We start from the raw sequence: 6,181 nt of genomic DNA, 5'->3' as shown, positions 1-6,181 counted from the left end.
AATGATAAAAGCCATAGCTTGTGTGTTGACCTACTAAGGATGTGTTAGTTTTACCAGCAGTAGTACCTTGCAATTTTTAATTTTGCCATGGTGTAAATAAGTAAACTCCATCTGTTGCCTGCTATTTGCTCCACTTGAAGCTGCGAAGCATAACAAAATAAATGTTCGCTGTTGCATGTTATCAGCTTGGAGGCGATTTTATTGTGGCTAGAGATGGAACTGTTTTGCTGACCTACTGCAGCCAATCATCCACAGACAGACCATCTGTTGATCATCTGTTGTGTTCCCTCCATACATCATTGGTGAGAGATTTTTATAACTTTGTTCAACATTCTTTTTGAAAAGAGTATAGGTGAAGATATCTGCCCACCCTTGATAATCTTTCAGCAGCTATAATTTTTTTCCTGTAAACTTTTGTTTGATTTAAGCATTTCACTTTTTCATTTATGAACATTCACATTCAATGATAAAGGTAATATATAAAGCAAGAATGTATTTTTACCTGTATCATTAATATATTAATAGAAGACATATTAATACAATACATGCTACGTGTGTGCATCTGCATGTGTTCATGCCTTTGTGAATATATATATGTGTATATCTTTTCTAAATTTGTGTATATATGTACGTGGTGTTCATATCTGTATCTGTTTAAATTTGAGCTTGGTTACTTGCATAATAATGCTAATAGTGCATGTATTTAATTTTTTGTGGGGAATATTTTTCCCTAGACCTGCATGGAAAAGGCACCAGAACCTACTTGACTGGAACCTTTGAATGAGAAAAGATGTTCATGAAAATAGCTGTCAAAACCATGGAAGCATGGAGATTGCTGTTGGATATTTTTCTTTTTTCACCATGTTGTGTCAAAATAAACATATCAGTGGACACAATGGGTTTTGTTTCTGACTTTTCAGATTTATCTAAGTTATATTTATGAAAGAAAATGAATTTTTTTAAAAGATATTCTAGATTTTTATTAGCTGTTTTTCTGTGTTATTTTTTCTAACGTATTTTATTTTAGTGGGTTCTTCAATGTTCCTCAAAAGGTTTTTGTCTGGATCAGGTTGGTGGTTGTTGCCCAGATGTTAGTGTCTATGGAAATGAGGATGAGCCTGGATCCTTCTATTGTTTGTAGTCAGTGTCTTTGCTTCCTTGTAGGACAGACCTGAAGGGAAGAGGCTGTTATTGCAGCTGCGCTTCAGCAAGGGAGCTAAAAGAATTCTTCCAGAAATTGTGAAGGGGTTATGAAAAACTTATAAGATTTTATTAAAATATCAAATGAGTGATTTATTACAACTCTTTCTCTGCAATCGCTGTCATTAAGTCTCTTACTGAACTTTAGCCCAGATAACATATTCTAGAATCTTTTTACCTGGTTACAGACAACTCAGACACCACCACCACTAAAGCAAAAACACTCGGCAGTCGGTGAATAAGAGTTTTGCGTCGTCTGCTGAACTCAGATGCTTCGGTTTCTCACATTTCATAAATATTTTATACACTCAGTCAAATGGCTTCAAAGCTATAACAGAAATTTATTATGTGTCGCTAAAACTATTACGTGCCATATAAAGATATTTTAATTGACTTTTATCTCCCGCCTAGCGAGCAACCATAGCTGGCGGCATAACACGAGAGTAACGTAGCATTGCGTTTTCGCGTGCAAAGTGGGATTCAGTGGCACACCTTGGCTACAGATGCTAATCGCCTTTTTTGCAATCGGATATTTCATAAGCGGAGGTGGTCTGGATAAATGCAGTAACTGGCATACTGTTAACAACTTTATTATTTTGTAACAGCTCTAGGTCAAGTAGGTATAAGTAGTTTGCAACTGCTGCTTAATAAAAGACTAGAACTTGACATTAGCGGAAGAGATGTGAAGCAAGCCCCAGTCAGAATCGATCTTCAATTTTCTTTGAAGTCCATTGAGCTGTTTTTCGCTTGGTTCTCGGGGAACAAATCTCAGTGCAGAAAAGGTGACGCCAGAAGAAATCGCTACAATGTACATTTCTTTCGTACTTGTTATCAGATATGATGATTCAAAACATGAAAGGAAAATAGCATTTGTTTGTTTGGGTGTATTCCGTAAAAATCAATAGCACCCATTGCAGGACAGAGATCGCGTACAATTATATTTAATTTCGCTCTTCAGTTTGTACTGAGGACAAAGTCTCCGCCACCCTTGAGGGTATTGTACGTATGAATGGATATGGCCATAAACTATATCTTTTCATCTCGGCTGTATCTGCTATTCCGACATGGTAAGTTTAATTGCTTTGTCAAACTGATTGTGGTTTTGGAAACAACACTTGGAGGCTTTCAAGGGTTGAAAATATGGTGAATTCTGTTGAAAATTGCACTAATTACTGACCGAACTGTGTTTGTAATGTATTTACTAACGTTATGAAGTCTCTATATTTAGGAAAGTACTTAAACATGATAAGAAGTTTGATCCATATGGGCTTAATATGTCCACTATTGTATGAAAGGCAAACGGGCAGATTTAATTGGAGTGAACGAACATATTTTTGAATGTTTTCGTTATTTTGACAATCACACATTTGAGGACCACGAACTTGTCCGTGGAAAGACTAACCCTACTTTTTTTCTTTTTTAATCAAAAGTGAAGGGGTTTCTTCCTCTTAGTTGCAATTATGAGACAAAACAAAATCAAACTCAATTTTCTTCAAAGAGAACAATTGCAATCAAAAGCTGTAGAAACCTCGGAGGTGTATAAGTGGATTGCTGTCTGCCGAGACCAACGCTGAGGCTCATGCGAAGTTCTCCGCTGTTAGTCTCGGCGAGCCCTAGCAATGAACGTGTGACTAAACCGGAAGCTTTGTGCACACCTGCCTCGTTTTAGTAGTTAACTGGAAAAAAAAATCTATTCCAGCAGTCCAGTAATACAAGTTCGTGGCAGAAACTGAATATCAGTTATCTCAAAAAAAAAAAAAAAAAAAGATTTCTTAGTAAAGTGATTGATCGACAATATCGTATATGGCTAGAAAACAGTCTATTTTCCATCCTCGCAAAAAGACCTTAAACTGTAGTCGTGGTGTTGAAGATGGTATAGGGATAGCTACAGTGGGGAATGTTCTAGGGATCGATGATAATAGCAATGTTGGACGATGACTGCGACGATGTAAATGCTGATGAGCTGATTTACAGATAAAACCTGTTTTCTTTCGAGCGCGTACCAATTTTTTTTTAACATGTGTGACGGGGGTAGTGGTGAGCAGGGGGATGAGTGGAAAAAAAATAACCCCGTCCATAATGCGTTGATTAGAAATGACATTTTGCCAATAAGGCTTTGTAGTCTCGTCCTGTTGCACTGTAAATCATAAATATCAACAGCGACTCGCAGAGCTAATGAACACGTTAAATGTAGTCCATCTCAATCTGTCAGCGGTCCGCGAACAAATCGTCTTGCCAGTTATCAACATTCACCATTCTTCAGCTATACACAGCTGGGCGCTGGGCGAACATATAGAATCATTTCACATGCCGAAGTAAATCAAATATTGCATGAGAGAAAAAACGCGGACCCACAGAAAAGCGTTTTCAGATTAATAATTTTTTTTTTATTAAATCGCAGACCTACGGGAAAAAGAAAAGCTCAACAGCTGCTTCAATTCCACGGCTATCCATTAAGGCCGGCCATCAAGCTTTGAATCATTGGCTCGGCGCATTCAGCTCCACATTTGCTCCCATGCTTGTTTTTTGAGGGCCACGCGGTGCATGACGGGGAAAATCCTGTTCGCATCTCGCTTTTTTCTTCTCTTGTCTTCGGGGTGTTTTTTTTCCTCTCGTCATGCTACACGTACAGCATATCTGTCTCAGTACTGAATTTTAAGTTTTTTTCCCGAGGTATGTGTATTTTAACTTGAAAATCACATTTTTGTTACGAAACCATATAAACACAAATGCAAAAATTTAAGGCCTAAAACATTAAATTAAAACCTGCATAAACTTTCGTGTTTTATTAAGACAGGATTTTCCGCACTTTTAGCCAACCTATTTTAATGTAAATCCGATAGTTTAAAGATCAGTAACAGCAATGAATTATTTAAAAAGTCGATATTATATTCCTGAGGCACTACAGTGTTATGTAATCACGAATCTACGCTAAACTGTTTCACTTCAGAAAATGTATCTGATGACTGAAAATTAACTTCTGCCATCTGATCACGATTCATTTTATGTCATACATCGTTAATTTTGTATAAAAGTATGATGTATGTTTATTATTCTGTTTTATCAGCACGTGCATATTATTTTGTTCGATTTTAACATCAAAGCTAAATCAGTTCGCTCAAGCTTTTAACCTTGCTTCCTTCTATTTTGTCATTAACTATTACATTTTGAAACCTGTCTTTTATTGAGACAGAATGCTTCAGACATAATTCAAAACTTTATGTATTCTTTGAATAGGTTATGTGATGAGCAGCGCGAGTTTGAAAGCAGAGGTCCTGTGGAGTCTGAAGATGAATTCCACTACAGCTTCAAATTTTCTGAAAAATCAGATGATCTATTCCGCCTCATGTTTCCTGATAGCCAGATGGCATCAGAATTCAAGTGTAGGGAAATAAGTGTGCTCCACATACATAAGTATGTACTTTTATTTGATGAAGAACAGTACGTAGTCGATAATCTTAGCCAGACTGCACTAAAAGCATGCAGAGTAATTCCTGACCATATTCACGGTGTTGGAGGGCTGGAAAATGTTGACATCTGCAAACCACTGATGATATCAGCTTTTAGCGACTATGACAGGTATGAACATTACAGAAGAGAAGCAGATTCACAGAAAGAAACTAGAAGATGAGCTGACAATAGTCACAAAGAGGCTGAAGACCACCGGTGACAAAGAACACCAACTGCTGGAACTGGCTGACAGACATGGTTTCCAGGTTCAAGAGCAAAAAAAGGTTTTCACTCATTGAAAGATCCAATAATCTGCGTTTGTTAGCCAAAGTTAAGAAAAAGGACATTACAAAGATTCAGTCAGACCTTGCTAGATTAGAGGAAGAAATTAAAAAGTGTGAAATTCAGGTGTTACTAATGCTCATTGCTGTGCCTCATTCAGTTTTAAATAAACCTGCACCATTACATAAATGTATGATGTGAAGTCATGGAATATTAGTAATAAATGGACCGTTTTGCCTGACTTGTTGGACTTATTCCGTATTTGGTTTAGCATTAGGAGCATTTCTAGAACCAGAGCCTTGAACTTCTAGTGCTGTGCATGCGTCTCTTCCTTTCTCTCTCTCATTCTGTGTGTGTGAGCAGAGCCGGCGCTAGGGGGATGCGGGGCCTTTGGAAGTCGGCACAACATATGTAGCAGGGCAATCAAAAGTGCTGGATGTCTTCCGAATAATAAATAACCATATCAGATGTATAACAATAGTATACCTACCGCGGCACGAGAGGCGCATTTCAAGCAAATTACGGTCTCATCCCCACGGTGCACTTGTTAGCACGGGGCCCCCATCATCGCCCATTCCTTCCCTTACCCCCAGCGCCGGCTCTAGTGTGAGGGAGAGATGAACTGGCTTTTGTATTACAGCAAAGGATGCCTTGCAATCATTATTAATTTCATTTCTAGGAAGCATGGAACATTAACAGTGCTTATTATCAACGCGTTAAAGAGACTTTCGAAGTTGTCTAAATAAGGCAGATAGGCATCAATAATTATCTTGATTATTTATTACTAGAATAGTAATATTTCAGAGCAAAGACCAAAGATTCATTCTTAAATAATACCTCTTTCCGACCGTACGTGAGAAAAACTGAAGCATTGGTTACTGCCACTTAGGTCCCTACAAATACATGAAAGGTCCTTAAAAGGTCTTTACTTGGCACCAGCCCTGATTCCTAGGAGCCCTGCTTCTGGTGATGAACTCAGCAGTAGCTAAAATGTGTTCGGCTTTTTGCTTTTGAGCAAGAGTACATACCCACAACACACTACGCAGGCACACAGTTTCTTCCTGTTTTCGCACCCAAATACACGCAGACACAGAAAATAACAAAACATAAACAAACATTTTCATGAATGGCTATGCTGAGGAAGGTAGTATGAGTGCTGTAGATGTCTCATGAACGGCTATCGTGGTGAAGGCTGAGTCATTGCCATTCGTGTGATGAACTGGTCACGCTGACGAACCAACTTGCTGTC

This window comes from Pomacea canaliculata, linkage group LG8 (genome assembly GCF_003073045.1).
Source record: "Pomacea canaliculata isolate SZHN2017 linkage group LG8, ASM307304v1, whole genome shotgun sequence".
Classification (NCBI taxonomy): Eukaryota; Metazoa; Mollusca; class Gastropoda; order Architaenioglossa; family Ampullariidae; genus Pomacea; species Pomacea canaliculata.
Note: the sequence above shows the minus strand (reverse complement) of the source record.